The following is a 19,975-nucleotide window of genomic DNA, read 5'->3' as shown; positions in this document are numbered from 1 at the left end:
AGTAATGTTTTATTAAATGGATCTAACACAAACTTTTTAACACTTTTTTCCAAACTACTTTCTGAAAGTGTTCCAAGATGTTCTAAATTACAAGAAGGGAGAAGAGAGTCATGTGGATCAAACAAAGTGGAAACAGTTGTAAAAGTTTTAATTGCAGGACTTCTCAGAGTGTTCAGTATGCTAATTCGAATCATGAACTTTCAAATGTGGAACATCTTATTATGCATTTACAAAACAAAATAAGCCACTGGAGTTTTTATTTGATAAAATCTTATTAATATTCTGATTTAATCATCCCCTATCTTTGGTCTTTTAGGCTGTTTTAAGTTTATTAACCATTCTTAATAATGCTTTGGTAAACATTTTCAGAATTCATCTTTGAGCATTTTTCTGATTATTTCCTTCAAATAAGCGTTTAGATATAGGATTGCCTGGCTTATTCCCAGATTTAACGATTTGATACATATCACCAAATTGAACACAAAAATATATCAAATTACATACAGCGCTTTCTGAGGCTATTTTCCCAAAATTTAACCAATACCTGTTATTATAATTCTTTACAATAACTTTTATTTTTTCCTGCCCTGATTGATTATCCACCTTAGTCAAAAGTCTTACTTCTAAATGGCATTTGGTAATCTCTTACACAATAAACCACATCAACCTGAGGATATAGATAGAGTAGAAGAAAAACTTAATCTGTGGAGTTTCACAAACTGCCATCCCTCTTGGCCTGTCTCATCTCTCATCACCACCACTGGTGGCCTGTTTCGTAAATTTAGTTTTTATGTCACAGCAGGAAAGCCACACATGAAGCCACACCTGCCTAACTTAATCTAGGTGAACAGAATCATGCACCGCATTGCAAAAATTAAAATTAAAATGCATATATTAAAGGTTTTAAATCTCCCAACCACTACTTGATCATTGTACCTGCTCTACAAAAATAGTGTTAGAACTAATAGATAGTCCAATAGGAAACCTCAAGGAAGAAGATAACTCTCCAGCCAAGAATTTCCAATCATTCAGGGAAAGCCAATACTATGAAAGAAAGAGAAGCAATAAACTAAGAGTGGGGAAATTTGGTCTAATAAAACATCAGTAATAGAATACCGAAAAATAAGAGTTTTTAATTTTGAAATAGTTACTAAATCTTAAAAAGAAAAACAGTGGAAAGGATAAACAAAAATAAAATCTGATATTGTCACTAGTTTTATTAAACTGACAAGAGAAAAATTAATCCTTACCTGATACAATTTTCCAAATTATAGAAAAACAGAAAAAGTCACCCAAAACTTCATTTATGAGGCTTTCCTACACTGGACCCAAAATCACATAAGGACTGCATAAGAGAAGAATGTTTTGAACAACAGATTCAAAAATCCTGAATAAAATATTAGCAAACTGAATACAGTAACATACAAATTACTATATCATCACTGTTTAGAGTCTATTCTAAAAAAAAAAAAGAAAAAATGGTTTATTTAGTATGAGAAAATGTGTTACTGTAATATCTACATTAAAATTTAGAGAATAAATTGTTTTTATCATAGAAGTTGGGGCAGAATAAAAGAATTCAATATATTTCGATGTCCCTTCATACAAAACAAGAAAATATCTTAGCAAACCAGGAATAAAGAGAAATATACTTTTATATATACATATATACATATATATATGCACATACATATATATACACATACTTTTATATATATATATAATTTATTGTCAGATTGGTTTCCCTACAACACCCAGTGCTCATCCCAACAGGTGCCCTCCTCAATGCCCATCACCCACTTTCCCCTCTCCCCCACCCCCCATCAACCCTCAGTTTGTTCTCGGTATTTAAGAGTCTCTTATGGTTTGCCTCCTTCCCTCTCTGTAACTTTTTTTTCCCCTTCCCCTCCCCACTGGTCTTCTGTTAAGTTTCTCAGGATCCACATATGAGTGAAAACATATGGGATCTGCCTTTCCCTGCTTGACTTATTTCACTTAGCATAATACTCTCCAGTTCCATCCATGTTGCTACAAATGGCCATATTTCATTCTTTCTCATTGCCAAGTAGTATTCCATTGTGTATATAAACCACAATTTCATTATTCATTCATTAGTTGATGGACATTTAGGCTCTTTCCATAATTTGGCTATTGTTGAAAGTGCTGCTATAAACATTGGGGTACAATTGCCCCTATGTATCAGCACTCCGGTATCCCTTGGGATAGAATAGAATAGGGACTCTAGAATTGGACCCACAAACGTATGGCCAACTAATCTTTGACACAGCAGGAAAGACTATCCAATGGAAAAAGACCGTCTCTTTAACAAAGGGTGCTGGGAGAACTGAACAGCAACATGCAGAAGAATGAAACTAGACCACTTTCTCACACCATTCACAAAAATAAACTCAAAGTGGATGAAGGACCTGAATGGAGACAAGAAACCATCAAAACCCTAGAGGAGAAAGCAGGAAAAAACCTCTCTGACCTCAGCTGCAGCAACTTCTTACTCGACACATCTCCAAAGGCAAGGGAATTAAAAGCAAAAATGAACTATTGGGACTTCATCAAGATAAAAAGCTTCTGCACTGCAAAGGACACAATCAACAAAATGAAAAGAGGAATATCATACTGTATTAAAAACACTATAGTGTTTAGCAAAGACTATAGACAACAGTGGGATAGCAAAAAATTTTGCTTAATCTCAAGAGCAACACAAATTTGTCACCACTCACAAATTTTTAAAACACTAAGAATAGCTAAAAGTGAAGGGGACCCAACACCCTCATATACATTCTCTGTAACACAGCCACCTGGAGGGGCATCTGCAGTGTCTGTTAAAATAAGAACTTGTGCTCACTGTATGATGAACAACTCTTTGTATGTGTACGTGTACACGTACCAACAAAGTCACATAAGAACAAAAAGGCCCGGGAATAGGTGAAGGGCATTAAGAGTACGCTTATCTTGTTGAGCACTGAGTAATACATAGAACTGTTGAATCACCATATTGTACACCTGAAACTAATATAACGCTCTATGTTAACTGAAATTAAAATTTAAAAAATACAATTATAAAAAAAAAAAGAACAAAAAGGCCCATATGGGATGTAAACTACAAAACTGTGTACAATTGCTAAGAATTAGAAAGAATCTATACTGCAAAGCTAGAGTAATCAAAACAGCATAAGGCACATAAATCAATAGAATAGAATAGAGAGCCCAGAAATAAACCTACGCATATGCAGTCAATTAATTTACAGTAAAGAATGCAAGAACATACAATGGGAAAAAGCCTCTTCAGTAAATGCTGTTAGGGAAACACGAGAGCCACATGCAAAACAATGAAACTGGACCACTATCCTACACCATATATGGAAATACATTTAATATGGAAAAAGACTTGAATGTAAGATGTGAAACCATAAAACTTCCAGAAGAAAACAGTAGCAGTCAGCTCATTGATATTGTATTATTTACAATAGCTGACATACGATAGTAAACTAAGTGTCCATTGATAAATGAATGGATGAAGAAGCGGTGATGCGCACACACACACACACACACACACACAATGGAATATTACTCAGCCATAAAATGAAGCCATCTGCTACAACATGGATGAACCTAGAAGGTATTATGCTAGGTGAAATAACTCAGACAGAGAAAGACAAATACTATATATGTGGAATCTAAAAAAAAAAAATAGAAACAGACTCATAAATACAAGAAATTGTTGGTGAGCAGGAGGGGAAAGGTTGAGGGGACAGGTGAAATAGGTGAAGGGGATTAAGAGGTACAAACTTCCAGTTATAAAATAAATAAGTCACAGGGAATAGAGTCAATAATATTGTAAAACGTCATATGATAACAGATGGTAACTAGACTTCTGAGGAATCATTTCATTATGTCTAAAAATATAAAATCACTATGATATACACCTGAAACTGTTAGGATATTTTATGACAATTATATTTCAATTTTAAAACAAACAAACAAAAAACAGTCAGAAATCACCTAAATGTCCATAAGTAGAGGATTGTTAAATAAACTATGCTGTATCTCCTATATCACTAACATAGAGAAATATCTAAGATGTGGTTGGGGGACAAAAGGAAAAGAAACAGCAAAAAAAAAAAAAAATGTACACTAAGCTGTAATGTAAATTCTAAAAGAAGAATTTGTATATGCATACAAAAAATTCTGAAAGAACCCTCACCAAACTGATAATAGTTGCCATGTCTGAGAAGTGAATATGGATGTGTTAACAATAGACTTTAGCTTCATCTGCAATGAATGAATGAACCTATATTGATATAGCACATACGTAATTATACATAAATACATTTTTAATTATTAGAGGCCAATAAATGATACTTTCCCAAATTAATAAAACACTAAATTTGCTTACTTAATTTTTGTAAATATTTATTTATTTATTTTGAGAGAGAGACAGAAAGACAGAGAGAACAAGCAGGGGAGAGGCAGAGAAAGAGGGGGAGAGAGAAAATCCCAAGCAGGCTCCATACTGTCAGCACAGAGCCCAATGCAGGGCTCGGTCCCACGAACCTTGAAATCATGACCTGAGCTGAAATTAAAAGTCAGACATTTAATTGACTGATTCACGCAGGTGCCTGAGTAATCCCAAATTTCTAACAAAGATACTAGACTTGTGAGGAGACCAGAATCGACCTTATGACAGAAAGTTAATTATTGAGAGAGGTACTAGATAGTAGATGAGACCAGAATTAGCCTTAAAACAAACCAGAACAAACCACACGACAACTACAAAAAAGACTCAGGAAATCTATTGTGTCCCAGGTTTTTCCTTTAACAGTATTTTTTGATCCTATATAATGGAAACTATGAATTCTAGAGTCTTTTGTACTAACCAATCCTACTCTCCTGTGTAGCTACTATAGATTCCCCAAATCTTCCTGTGGAAAAATCACAATTCTCATTTGTTATAGAACTTTTAGAGACCTCTCAATAACCACACATCTTGTCCTTGGCCCCGGCCCCAAGGAAGGAGTAGGGTTCTCAAATATAGTGTGGATGCATGGCTAGCACTGGGGGTCTATGGACGAACACGGAAGAGCCAGAACTCTACCACTGCTTGAGCTGCAAACCAGGAGGCCTGGGTTTTGATCCCTGCTTTGCTCTGTTACTTGGTCAAGCCTTAAACTTTATTTTTCTCACGTGGAACATAAGGAACCTAGATCTATCAGCTTCTTTCTAATTCTATAATTTGATGACTATATTTTAACTGCTCAGCATGCATCCCAAAACACCATTATCTCTTGAAAGGTCTTGGGCCAACATCAGTAATGATAATGTCTGGGTCTGCCCTCCAAAACTGTATCCTTTGAGACATTAATCACCAACATAATAACAAAATGTAGGTGTGTTGTCAAAGAAAACTCTATTACTGCAAAGTCACCTGGAGTTAGGAAGTAACATGGACATAAGGGATAGATAGCACAGTCATTATTTGTCATAAATACTCAACCAGAAGCAGCATGGGTTATTATATTTACACAAACAATTCAATTTCTTATAAAATTTATGTGTATGAAAGCAAAAGTTTCACAGCAATTTTGTTAAAAAGGCCTTTACTGGATTTCTCAGAAAGGATTTTTGAACAAGAGTGTGTTACTTAATTCTAAGTATAGCCAGCCTTATTCATTGGCAAAGAGGGGTTTGGCTTCATGGAGGACAAGAACTTACCTGTCCTAAAGTAATTCTTCTAAGGACTTGTTATGGCACCATCTCCACTATTTTCTGATCCAATTTGCCTTTCCAGATTCAGTTCATGATAGAGAAAATCAGAATGTGAACAATAGGAAACGAAACACCTAGAGCAGAGTTGAAATAAATCTTAAGCTGTCATAGAACCACAGGGAGTGCTGTACGGGAAGTGAAGGGTCCCTCCAGGAACAACAGGCAGCCAGCCTAGGGGACATGGGCATTACTAGGGAAGGTTGGGTAGGGTAGAATGGAGTGTTCAAGAGTAAATGCTTGGCAAGCTGATTTGGATGAAGGAGGGGAGACGTAAGGCGCCTTGGCTTAGGGTGAAACTTTGGCCAGAGGCTATAATTAATTTTAATCATTTCAAAAGCCATTTTGCTAAATTATTTTTGTTTTTTTGCTTCACTACTTCTCATAAGTGGTGCTGATTCATCAAATTTAATTCCACTCCAGGACTTCTCTGATTTCTTTTCTCCCGAGTGAACAAGTTAACATTGTGCGCAAAGGCTTACTACCTAAAAATAAACCCCCGCTGAAAGAAAGTGGCACAAGCTGGCTGAAGTCCATGCTAACTGGCATAATTGCATGTTATCCCCCAGTATCTTAAGGCTAATCACCAGTTCCACCTCACCCTGCCTCTCTGACAGCCAGAGGGAAATAAATTAGAGCAAAATCACTCTCAGTGGTTACAATGGATATAAAAGCAGGATGGAAACTTCATGACAAAACTACAAAAAAAGAAAAAAAAAACATAGATAATTAGATAGATGAGAGAGAGAGAGAAGAGAGAGATGTATATGTTTATCCAAGCTTATTGAAATACCAGACTAAAACTTCTTGGGTTAATCACTGTCAATAACAGAGAGGATGGAAGAATATCTATTTAAGACTGAACGTTAGGCAAGTGAAGGCTAAATTGATTCATGATGGATTGCTGCCTCTGGTCCAGTATCTTTGTGTTCCCTGGGTAGTCATTTGGAATCCATGCAGACATTGGACTTGAATGATTTATATAACACTCAATGAATTCTATTGACTCTGGGGGTAAAATATTTGATGTATTCAAACATTAAGTCATTTGTGTGGAATTGTTTCACCAAATATTATCTGTTGAAGTCATTTTAAATGGCCTGGACATTGATGATTTGTACTGATCACCTTTACCTTCTATATATGAAACCTCATTTAATATGCTTTTCAAAAATAATAATAATAATGTGCTTTTTTAATAGTTAATTTTGCATCATCCAAATGTTATTAGCTTCTTTCCTGAAAATTTAGCACCTTCAATCCCCAGTATTGATGCTGTTCTGAATAGAAAGGAAAAAATATTAAAACTGACTTGATAGACATATATTTCCTTTAAAAAGATTCATTGTCCTTTTTATGAGCACAAAGTCGGACCTTTTTAAATCTTCATGTAAGGAAGCTTAATTCCTTTGATTTGAATTTAAGAGTCTGCATAAATAAATAAATAAATAAATATTCAAAAATTTAACAAGTGACTGGGTGGTTCAGTCAGTTGAACCTCCAACTCTTGATTTTGGCTCAGGTCATGATCCCAGGGTCATGGGATGGAGCCCCATGTTGTGTCCATACTGAGCATGGAGCCTGCTTAAGATTCTCTTTCTCTCTCTCTCTCTCTCCCTCCCTCCCTCTGCCCCTCTCTGCCACTCATGTTCTCTCTCTTTCTAAAATAAAAATATAATTAAATAAAATTTTAAAAAATTAAGAGTCTACATCATAAACGTGGAAGAAAAACAAGAACTACTAAATAAACATACCTTTCCAAAGCAGGTCAAATGACACTTATTTTCACTTTTATCCTTGATTGCCATAAAGTTTCTTATTGCCATTTGAGCAGAAAAAATTTCTGAATTCTGGGCTCAATATAGGAATAGCCAAATGAGTTTTTCCAAGCATTAAAACAAAGAAGTGACTTAGAAAGTAGAGGTTTCTATTCCTGCTGTGCTCCAAGTCCTTCTGTGGCATTAGATTTTCTATAACGTGACAAAATAAGCAAGCCGCAACCTGTCCTAAAAACTTTTTTTTCAATTATGAATTTGATACAGAATATACAATGGTGTGTACACCTTAAGTCATCGTATGACTATTGAGTTCTATTGAGAGAATTAAAGACCTCAGGTGATCTCAAAAAAAGGCAATCACGGAGCACCTGGATGATTCTCTTAGTTAAGCATCCAGCAATTGGTTTCCGCTCATGTCATTATCTTATGTCTCATGGGTTCAAGCCCTGTGTCAGGCTCCATGCTGACAGTGCGAAGCCTGCTTGGTATTCTCTCTCTGTCTCCCTCCCCTGCTCTCTGCATGTTCATGCGCTTTCTCTCTCTGTCTCTCTGTCTCCCTCTCTGTCTCTCTCTCTCTCAAAAAAAAAAAAAAAAAAAGATGATCACTTCCACGTTGAGCACCATTTACATATGTTAAAATCACAACAGACACCCACATGCCAAAGAAAGAAATTAAACGCCTACCTCACACCACCCTACACACATTCAGAAATTAACTAAAACTGAATCATAGGTTTCACTCTAAAAACTAAAACTATAAATGGCATCAAAACACATGTGACAAAAGGCAAAATAGATAAGTTTGACTTCATCAAACTTAAAAACTTTTTTGCTGCATAAGATATTATGAAGAAAGAAAACACACGCCAGGAGAAATATTTGTAAATCAATCTGATAAACGTCTAGAATCCACAAAATATAAAGAACTCTGACAACTTAATAATAAAAAAAAGGCAACATCCCAATTAAATATAGGGATTAATTTTAATAGACATTTCTCCCCCAAAATATATACAAATGGCTAAGAACATGAAAAAAAGATTCAAAATCATTTGTCACTGGGGAAATGTAAATCAAAACCACAATGAGATACTATTTTACAACCACTAGGAAATGGTTATAATAAAAAAGACAGACAATAACATTTTCCTGAGGCTATAGAGAAATTGGAATTCTCATACATAGCTGGTGAGAACTTAGAATGGTATGCCTACTTTGGAAAATAGTACAATTGTTCCTCCAAATGTTAAACACAGAGTAACCCAACAATTCAACTCCTACATAATAAACTAAAGAAAATCGAAAACATGTTCACACAAAGACTTGTACATGAATGTTCATCATAGCATTATTCATAATAGCCAAAAACTTGAAACAATCCAAATGTACAAAAACTGGTAAATGAATAAACAAAATATGATATATTCCTATCCATTCAATCAAATATGTGTCAACAGAAAGCAATGAAGCATTAATGTATGTTAAACATGGATTGACTTTGAAAAGATTATGCAAACAAAAGAAGCCAGTCACAAATGGCCATATATTGTATGATTCTATGTGTGTGAAATGCCCAGAATTGGCAGACGTAGGCATACCTCTAAAGAAAGTAGATTAGTGGTTGTCTAGGGCTGGGCAGCAGAAGGGGAGAGGGGAAATGAGGGGACGCTGGTGGGAAATGACTGCCAAAGTGTGTAAGTCTTTTTAGGAAGATGATAAAAATGTTCTAAAATTTGATTTGGTGAATGGTTGCACAACTATGTAAATATACTAAAAACCATTGGGTTGTATGCATTTAAATTGTAAAGTACATGCATATAAATTATATCTCAATAAAGCTGTTTTTTTTAAAACCATGCATTAAAAAAAAAAAAAAAAAACTATGCCGAAAAAGTTACGCCATCATGCTTTGCTCCTTAAGCTTCTATTCTGATACTGCATTCTTAATCACACAATGTTGCACGCATGGGATTCCATTCCATTATATATCTGGTGTTCCTAAAACTTTTTACTCCATTATATATGGAACATTCTACTATTCAGCTACTAAGCAAAACTTAACTCGCTTGTTATGGAAAAAAAATTAAAGCCACATATTCCCCTAATTATTGGCCAAGAATAATGATGGAGGGGGAGTAAAAGAAGATCAATGATGCTATATGACAGGGATCTTATGGCTTAGGGTAGTGTGGGGGTCTTTTGAATCTCTGCGGTTGCATCTGGCAGAGACTTGGGCTGAGAACGTGAACAGTCTTGGAATGTTCCAAGGCAGTAATTCATACTCTCATTGCACTGGTTGGCATACTGACATAGCTGAGCCCACAACTGGATCCAGATTTGTCTGGGTATGGTTGATAGCTCATTGCTCTGGCCTAACAGGGAAATGAGGAGCTCTGTGGAAGAAATCCAAATGGAATAGGGCAGTAGGCACACCAGGTTAGCCCAATAACCATGGTAGGTCAGGAAGGTGTAGCAAAGTACTCTGTGGCCTCTCTTTCATTTGCCTTCCAGTCCCACTTCCCAGGGATTTATGTCCGACATCTAAGACACAGAGTAGACTATGAGTAAGAACTGAAGAAAATGGATATTGAAGGAAATCATAAACATCTGGGCTTATTTCTTTACTTCCTCAGTCTTGCACTTCTACCCCCAAATGAAGTATAAAACAGTGTGTACAGCACACCATCATTAGTGTCAAAGCAAATGTATGTGTTTTGTATTCACCGGTATATACACAGAATGATTCTGAAAGGACTAACAAGAACTAAAAACATACGTTAACTCATGAGGAGACTTTGGAGTCCAGAGATAGGTATGGGAGGGAGGATTTCAGTATTTTCTTTTGTATCTCTTTTCTTCTTTACAATTTTTTGAACCCTATGGATATGTTATCTGTTCAAAAATAAAATTTAAAAGTGCCATATACATAGGTATAGGGAATATATATACACATATATACATAAATATATATAAACACATGTTTATATACATAATTTATATATATATAATTTATATACATAAATATATGTATAATTTATATACATAAATTATATGTGTGCATATAATTATATATAATTTATATACATGTGTGTGTATGTTTACGTATGTGTGTGTATACCTTCATTGGGACAACTCTATATTCCTGAAAAACACAAAACAATCAACTGAAAAATTATTAAAAGCCACAAGAGAATTTACTAATACGGCCACTTAAAAACTTAGTTCACAAAAACTGTTAACTTTCCTATATTAAACAAATATACAAATTTAATGCAAAAGATGTAGGCAAAGAAAACTTGAATATTCTAATAAGGAGTGGGTAAATAGAAATATATCTTCCTCTTTGATATAAAGACACAATTAATTAATTAATCCCTGAATTAATTCATAAATTCAGTGTGATTACCAACAAAAGTATGAATGACATTGTCTATTTTGGAATTTGATAAGAATTCTATAGGGAAAAGGGAAAACAAAGGTATGGAAGCATAAGAATGCTAGGATAGCTATGAGTAGACACGAAAGAGTGGTCTTGGAGAACTAGCCCTTTATTTAGTTAAAACATATAAAATATGACAGTGCTTCAGGAACAAACACATCATGAGGGAAGAATCTCAAAATAGAGTCAAATGTATGTGATAACTGAGTATATGAGAAAGGTGGCTTTACAAATTAGCTGGAAAAGGCCAGTTAAATCAAGAGTGATAATGAGAAAATTAGCTAGTCATTTGTGGGGGGAAATTGAGATCCTTTATATAAAAATACATTTCAAATATATGAAATATTTCAAAATAGGAAACCAGAACTATGCTGTGAAAACAATGAACGCTTAGGGAAACAACAACAAAACTTAGAATGGAAAAAGCCTTTCTAACAAGGCATAAAATCCAGAACCCTAGGGGCACCTGGGTGGCTAAGTCGCTTGGTTAAGCGTCCGACTTTGGTTCAGGTTATGACCTCGTGGTTCATGAGTTCGAACCCCACATCTGGCTTTGTGCTCACAGCTCAGAGCCTGGAGCCTGCTTCAGATGCTGTCTCCCTCTCTCTCTCTCCCTCCCCGACTCATGCTCTGTCTCTGTCTGCAAAAATAAACAAAAACATTAAAAAAATAAAATAAAATCCAGAACCCTATAAAAGAAATGATTAATAGACTTGATGTCATAAACATTGCAAGCCCCACATGGCAAGAAATTTAATTAGCAAAGTCAAAAGAGGAATAAAACACTGGGAGAGTTTATTTACAACACATGTAAATATGTTTTAATTGCCTTAATATACAATTGTCAAACCACCAGACAGATAGGCAAACAGCAACATTAACTCAAAAAGAGAAAAAAGATAGATCATATACACTGGACTGTGAAATGGAAGTGAAGTACATTTTTTTTACCTTTTAATATGAAATAATGAAAAATATTGATAACACATAGTGTTGGCAAAGTGTAGAACAATAGGAACCATGATGATTTCTGGCTTCGGTAAAAATGGTCCAGTCTCCTTAGGGGTAATCTGGCAATATCTACATTATTCATCAAAACTCTAAAGGCAGGGGCACCTGGGTGGCTCAGTCGGTTAGGCATCCCACTCTGGCTCAGGTCATGATCTCATGGTTCAGGAGTTCGAGCCCCGCGTCAGGGTCTGTGCTGACAGCTCAGAGCCTGGAGCCTGCTTCAGATTCTGTGCCTCCCCCTCTTCTTTTTCTGCCCCTCCCCACTCACACACTCTCTCTCAAAAATAAACAAATATTTTAAAAAAATTTTTTTAATTGTAAAGGCAAACATTTCATTGAACAACTCTACAGAGAAACACATACATGTAGGCAAAACTGTATATAGGCAAAAAAATGGAGGTACAGAGTATTCATTTAAGAAATTGAGCCAAATATTAGGTAAAATATGGATATCCATTGATAAAAAATAAATTAAGAAAACAATTGTATATCATACCACTGTTAAATATGGTGAAATGGAGCCAAGAATGATATGGGAAAAAATCTCCAAAATTAAATGTTAAGTAAAAATAGCTACACACACACACACACACACACACACACACACACACACATTTTTATATATACATATAGATTGTGTATAATAGATTTTTTTAGGTAAAGTTAGTTTTATATATTTTTACAAGAATGTCATATATATTTACATGTATGGAAAATTCTGTGGAAATGCATAAGAAATCACTAATATTGGTGTCTGCTTCTTCAGCGGGGTCATTTTGGAAGGTAGTGGCATAGGATTTGTTGGAGACCTGCCTTTCATTTCATCCTACACAATGTGTACAATTTGAATGTTTTTATCAAGTGTGTGTGTGTTTAATTAAAATAACTATTTCGAGCTAAATAACTATTTGAAAATGTATCATTTATGTAAAATATTTGACCCAAACCTATCTTAATTGCTTCCTTACTGCCATAATCGTAACTTAGAGAGAGACAGTTACCAAACCTGCCGTCTGCTATAATTTCTGACCATTGACCTGCTTTCATCTAATGTGACTTAAGGGTGTTTATGAGCAGGAAACAGATCTAATCTTTACTGCCAGTTTCTATCACCTCAAAGGTCGCACTAAAAGGTGATGCAACTGCCCATGCCAAGCAGTAAGCTAAACGGAGGACGTAGACCAAACTATCCGACTTTAAAACGTGATTGCCCAAGAAGAGCCCATTCTGCAAAATAACTAATATGGAACTATTCAAGACTTGCACTTGCTGTTGTCATTCATGTTTAGCTGGGAAATAACGACACACAAAAATGTCAAGTCTTTCTGCTGTACTTCTCTGCAACCACTTATGCTGTGAGAGTTAAGCTGCATTTGGTACTATGCAAGTAAAGCCTGGGGAATCTTCAGGTTCAAACGTTAGTGACGGGATAGTCCTGGGCCCAAATCCAAATTCAAACTCCACGTCTGTGTCCAGGGAGAAAAAGATTTTTAGTGATTTTCCCAGAGCCATGTTATGAGAGTGGAACCATTAGAGGCCCGGCTTCTAGACACTGGCACAAAGTATCTGACGTTACCTCATTAGAGTTTTGAGAATTATCAGGTGACTGCTGGAAAGCCTCCTAATATTAGACCCCTGCTGAGTATAACACCAAGAAAGCCCCAGAGGAAGGTATCCTGATTAAAACATCATGTTTATCATAAAAAGAAAAACAAAACAGTCACAATATTTACCTTTCAGAAAGTAAACTGGAACACCAGAGTTGGGTAGCAGGAGCATTTATTTGCATGGTATATCTTTCCACTTTTTTTAAGTGGTTTGACATACATATTTATATATAAAAATTTTCAGAAATAATAATAATAATGGGCTTTTCAAACATTAGGACAATTAACTGTTGTGGTAAATTATGTCAAAAAGTACCATACTGGGGCTGCCTGGGTGGCTCAGTCAGTCAAGTGACGGACTCTTGATTTCGGTTCGGATCATGATCTCATGGTTCATGGGATAGAGACCCATATCAGTCTTTGCACTGACAGAGTGGAGCCTGCTTGGGATTCTCTCTCTCTTCCTCTCTCTCTGCCCCTGTCTACTCTCTCAAAAATAAATAAACATTTTTTTAAAAATAGTATCATACTGATCTTTATGCTTGTTTCTTTTACATGCCTCTTCATTTCTTGATGATTCCATCCCTGTATTATTTAGTTGTGAGCTCTGGGGCAATTTCCCAGGAGGGTTAAGTCAGAAATGCTTCTAGCCCATCTTGTTTTATACCTACTCACATAGCGCACAATATATGATTTATTGTCCTATCCCTCACTCCCCATATACTAAGTTTTCATGATATGTTATAAATTAATGATGTATAAATTAATTTAATAAATAAATCCAAGTAAATTAATGATTGAGTCATGCTATATTGATCCCTGAGGAATCCCACAGTCAGCACTTACCAATAAAAGAACTACTATCCAAAAAACTTACTACCTCTACCATTGTCATTATTAAAAAAGACAAAAAGCTTCATTTTTTACTTGCTATAATTTGTAAGTGAGGTGATATTAGTATTTTTTAAACCCACTCTTGGGGAATAGGGGGAGCATATAAATGTATTTACATACAATTCTGTGTATATCAGGGCATTCATTGGGTGTATCAAGTGTTCCCATGGGTCACTTTGGTCTCAGTAAAACTCAGATTAAGACCATCTGTTTAAACCAAATCTCTGTGTATCAGAAAATGTTCATCTCCAGTCAAATTATGTAAGTTCCTGTTAAAGATCTTGTTAAAGGATTTTTAAACATTCTGATAGAGTATATCTCAACCACAAATATATCTACATAGAAGAAGATTGATTTTTTTTTTACAAAGGAATTAATACTGGAAATAATTAGCTCTTCCCCACAAATGCAAAATAAAGTGTTTTTTGTTTGTTAGTGAGAAGGTAAGCAAATAGCTGTAGGAAATACTTAGTAAAAGAAACAGTAACTGAAACCATCCTGTTTTGACAATATCATGCTGTCTTATAAAATGAATATGTCTGGGGGCGCCTGGGTGGCTCAGTCAGTTAAACCTCTAACCTTGGCTCAGGTCATCATCTCACAGTTTGGCAGTTCGAGCCCCGCGTCAGGCTGTCTGACATCTCAGGGCCTGGAGCCTGCTTCGGATCCGGTGTCTCCTTCTCTCTCTGACCCTCCCCTGCTAGCACTCTCTCTCTTTCTCTCTTTTTCTCAAAAATAAATAAACCTTAAAAAAATTTAAAATGAACATGTCTGAAGAGCCACATAGAAACTAATCTCTTCTCTTTGGATTTTGTCTTACTTGTCATACAGTAAGATTGCTAATCTTACCCTTCTGTGTTCACACATGCTATAACTACACAATTATTTGCTCTGCAAATAAAGGGTGTAGTGAGTGGAAAAACTTGTACATCCATCAACAGCCTTCTTATACTCTAGCTTGACGCAATGCTGATGAAAAGGCAAAAATCTAAAATATTGCTAGTTCTCTGTGAAATATGCACTGATTTAAGTTTATTGTTACATTAATAGATGAAAAGATTGCCAAGGGAGTGCAATCCATCCCTTGAAACAATTGCTGTAAAATGAATAATATAAAGAAAAAAATATAAAATAAAATTTCCAAGCCCTGAGATCATAAATTGTTATTTTCAAGATTGCCTTGCCATAATCATCAGTCTTTTGGTAAAGGAAAAAGTACCCAGAGAGTTTAAAAAATAAGAATTCTTCTGGGCCCAATACACATTTCTTTCTTAGATTGTATTTTCATATAAAACATAAATTCTATCTGGAGTCTGGGTTTTTAAGTTTAGGTTTTATAAGAGACTCCGCTCCACCCCTGGCCATCACTGACCAAACAAACCCATGTGTGGGCCAGGTGTAAATCAATGCTGCCATCATCCCAGGCTCCTGAACACTCAGGCAATTTCTCCTTCTAGCTAATGCTGCCTTTCCAAATCTCTCCAAAACTAAACCTAAAGGCACAAGATACAACAGGAAGAGAAGATTTACAGAATTGGCAAATGATGTCTTAATAGTGTTTGTTTAGTTTTCAATAATAGTCTGAAGCGGGCTCTTCCAATATCCAGCATAAAGGATTTCAGGAAACCCTATACCCCAGATAGAGTGCTGAGTTCAAAGAGATTGAAGGGAAATTCATCAAAATTAAGAGCACAATTCTATAGGAAAATTCAAATTTATTTCAATAAATTTCTTTGAATATCTGCATGAAAGTATACTCCACACATGAGTGGTCTTCTTTATTTCTCTCTTCTGGTTTTGGATTCTGCTTCCCAAGTAACATCAATTAATCATTAAGAAAGATCACAGTGGAGGTTTAAACAGTAATGATCATTATTCACAGACACTTCAAGTTAAAACATGTCGTAGAGAGCACACTATAAATTTTGGACCTCTGATCTACAAACCTTGTTAACTTAGATTAGAGGAATTAGTCCTCTTCTCAATTCTATGGTATTTACTGGTGTACAAATCAGGATTCCAACAGGAAACAGGTGGTGTACTCAAATTAGGATAATTTGAGGAGGGTTTATTTACAAAGGGACTATTTACAGAAGTGTGGGTGTAGCAGAATCACAAAGAACAGGGCAAGAATGCTGAACTGGTTACAATGAATTAACACCCTTAGGTCCATAAGGACGAGGCAAAAGGAGCAATCATTGGAACCAGAAGAGAAAGTTATACAGAGATGTCCACCTTGAAAGGCTGAGTGACCTTTCAAGGTGAGAACAACTAACCCTAGAGCATCTGGTAGAGAGGTCACTCTCTTTACCTCCCCTGATGTACAACCCAACAGGAAGCTTTGAGGGAATGGGAGCTTTAATGTCCTCGATCAACAATGCCACTCTACACAGCCTCTCCAAAAGATATCAAAAAGAATGAGTAATTGGATTTTCTACAGGGGTTGCCCAACAACCAAACTGAACCAAAATCCACAAGGCATAGGAGCCAGTTGATAAAGTATAAATGAGTCAATTTCCTGGGGTAAAGATTGAGATGGAAAAAAATGGAAACCCAACACACATGATTAAATCTCTGCGTCTACACATGCTCCCCTGAACATACAAATATACTCACACACACAATTTGAAAACTTCTCAGAAAAGAAATTTCCCTGGAAGCCTACACTTTTGATGTCTTGCATGCTCAAAATATCTACAGTCAGATACTTCAGAGACTTAATACCACTGATAATCTATAAATGCTGGGTGGCCTTGGTAGCAAACTAGAAATGGGAAAAAAGGAAACCAACATTTTTAAATAGCAACCCTATATGTATCATATCTCACCTAGTCTTCCAGAATGACCCAATGAGTTATAAATTATTATCCAATCTTTGCAGATAAGTTGAGACTCAAATAATTTAAAGAATCGGTCCAAAGACACACCAAAACTATAAGGGGAATCACTGAACCCAGGCCTGTTTAGGTGTAAAATCCATTCAACTTATCCCTCAACACATTGCTGATTGTTAACCCACTGCATTTGAATACTTTAACCCAAAATAGTTTAACATCTTCCTAGCAGAATGTAGGGAGAGCAAGAGTCATGTAAAGATAGCAAGGAGGACATTCATTGTACAGGGTCTGTGTCTATCTGTTAGAATATTAAAGTGGGGGAGAGTCCTGTTACTAAAGAGAGTGGGGCAGTTAGAAGAGGCTGGATATCTAGGGAGACAGGGAACTAGAAAGATTAAATACAATCTTTGAGTTCTTCCTACTTCCCTATCTTGCTGAGCCAGCCCTGCCACTTTTCAGGGCCTGTGGACTTTGCATCTGAGGTCTACACCCTTCCACAAAGGAAGCATTTTATTATGTCTGCGACGGTGCAATGCCTCACCCCTAATAATAATTTCACCAGCATTCCATCTTCCCCTGCTCCTACCTGTTGGAAGGCAGCAGTGTGCAATGATCAATTGATTATAAGCTCACTGCAATTACCCTGAGGGCCAATGACTTCCTCAGTCGCACCTGCCTTTGGACACGTGTGCTGTCCGAGTAAAACAAAGAGCACGCCTACTCAGGGAGGAGGATGTCGTTCCCAATGAGTTTACATCTTGATATCACTAAATGAGTCAGGGGCTCCAGACAGACGTAATGATTTCATGTGAAATCATGAAGGGAATGTGCTGTCAGACTCTGGGGATTACTTTGCTTAGAGAACAAACAAGATGGAGTCCTTTTGCTTTAAGGAGGCTGCAAGCATGCACTCTGACCGCAAATAAGAAAATCCATGTATCTGTGCTTTACCCCAGAGTCAAAAATGGCCAACCAGAAGTGAAGAGTAAGAAAGATGATGGTGTGGCCTGGGTGGTTCAGCCAGTTAAGCACTGGACTCCTGATCTCAGCTCAGGTAATGATCTCACGGTTTGGTTCATGAGGTCAAGCCCCAAGCTGGGCTCTTGGGACTCTCTCTCCCTCTCTCTCTGCCACTCCCTAGCTCACTCTCTCTACCTAAAAATAAATAAATAGACATTAAAAAAAGAAAGATGATGGAGTCATGCTCTTTTGAAAAAATTTTTCAACAAAAAACTCAATGCCCTGCTATAAGCACTCAATGTTTTCTTTTTTAGAATAGAGCTCAAACCTCTAAAAGCAGAATGCAAAGAAATGACTTCCAGGGCTGGTCAGCCACTCCCTGAGTCAATAGGGAATCATCAGGAGTACTTTTATTTTTGACTCAAATTCCTCAGTTGTCCTAAGGCCAAATATTCTCCTAGCTTCTTCAATTTCCACACTGGATTCTACAGAACTTATTTGTGAATACTCTGTTTACCCAGCTAGCCCTTCCTGCCTGAGCTGTGAAATCATTTTAGACAGCTAACTGGATAAAGAGCTTAAAATAGGGTGGCCTTTATTCTTTATCAGCTTAAAATTGCCAGCTAGCAGCCAACTTGGTCTTTGGATAAATGCAGAAATGCTTTTGAGCTATTTATATTTTCTTGGCCATCCATGGAATAATGTAGTTCGGAACTAATTTAAATAAAAGAGACTCTATTTAACTCATGGAATAGTTTGTGATCAAATAGCTGATGGGCTTGGCCTCTTTACTCAAATGGTTCAAAAACTGTGAGTTGGTGAATTGTTTGGAAATTAAGGGACAGTGTGAAAATACCATCCCTGGATAAAATTCACAGATTATATGATATTTATATTATGATGCAGAGGTAGACATGTGTGTTGATGAAAGAGGCCCTAATCTATAAGTACAAAATACCATGATTTGAGACACGTGTCTGCCGAAAATCACCTGGGATATTCTGGTGATGTCACTTACAGCTCCGTGTCTAGGAGCCCTCTGTAAAGTGAAAGGTTGGACTAATACAGTTTTCAAATCATGATCTGAAGAGTATTCAACCACCTAAAGGGGTGACAGTGCCATTGTTGGAGGGGACAGTTGGGCCTCCTTCCAACCCCACTTCCTTCCTTACCCACCATCAGAACAGATCCACATTTTGTTTTTGTGTAAAATTTTAGCTGAAGGCCACTTTAAAAATGTTGAAAAGCTTTGACTATAGTATCTGTTTGATCACATTCTATCTCTAACTCTGGATTTTTATTTCCATCGACATATAGGTGTGCTTATTTGCAAAGTAAATATAATTTCTTCTGATGTATTAAACAAGCATAAAAAAATCAGTGTTGCCCCATAATATACATGTAGGACCATGATAACCTTATTCTATTCCTCCGAAGTTGGGCAAACTCCTCTGCTTAAATAAATTTCTACAATGTTTTCTTATGGCAATGCTTTACTATTTATATGTAAATAGTTTGAAAGGACCTAAATGGATTTTCAAAATTGGGTAGGAATTAAGTAGTAATGGGCAGAAGAACATCTGTCTTTGAAATGGATGCATTATGTAATTGGTCCTTCAAAACACACACACACACACACACACACACAGTCTCCTTAGAAACATGTCTGCA

The sequence above is a fragment of the Panthera uncia genome, chromosome A2 (assembly GCF_023721935.1).
Source record: "Panthera uncia isolate 11264 chromosome A2, Puncia_PCG_1.0, whole genome shotgun sequence".
Lineage (NCBI taxonomy): Eukaryota > Metazoa > Chordata > Mammalia > Carnivora > Felidae > Panthera > Panthera uncia.
Note: the sequence above shows the minus strand (reverse complement) of the source record.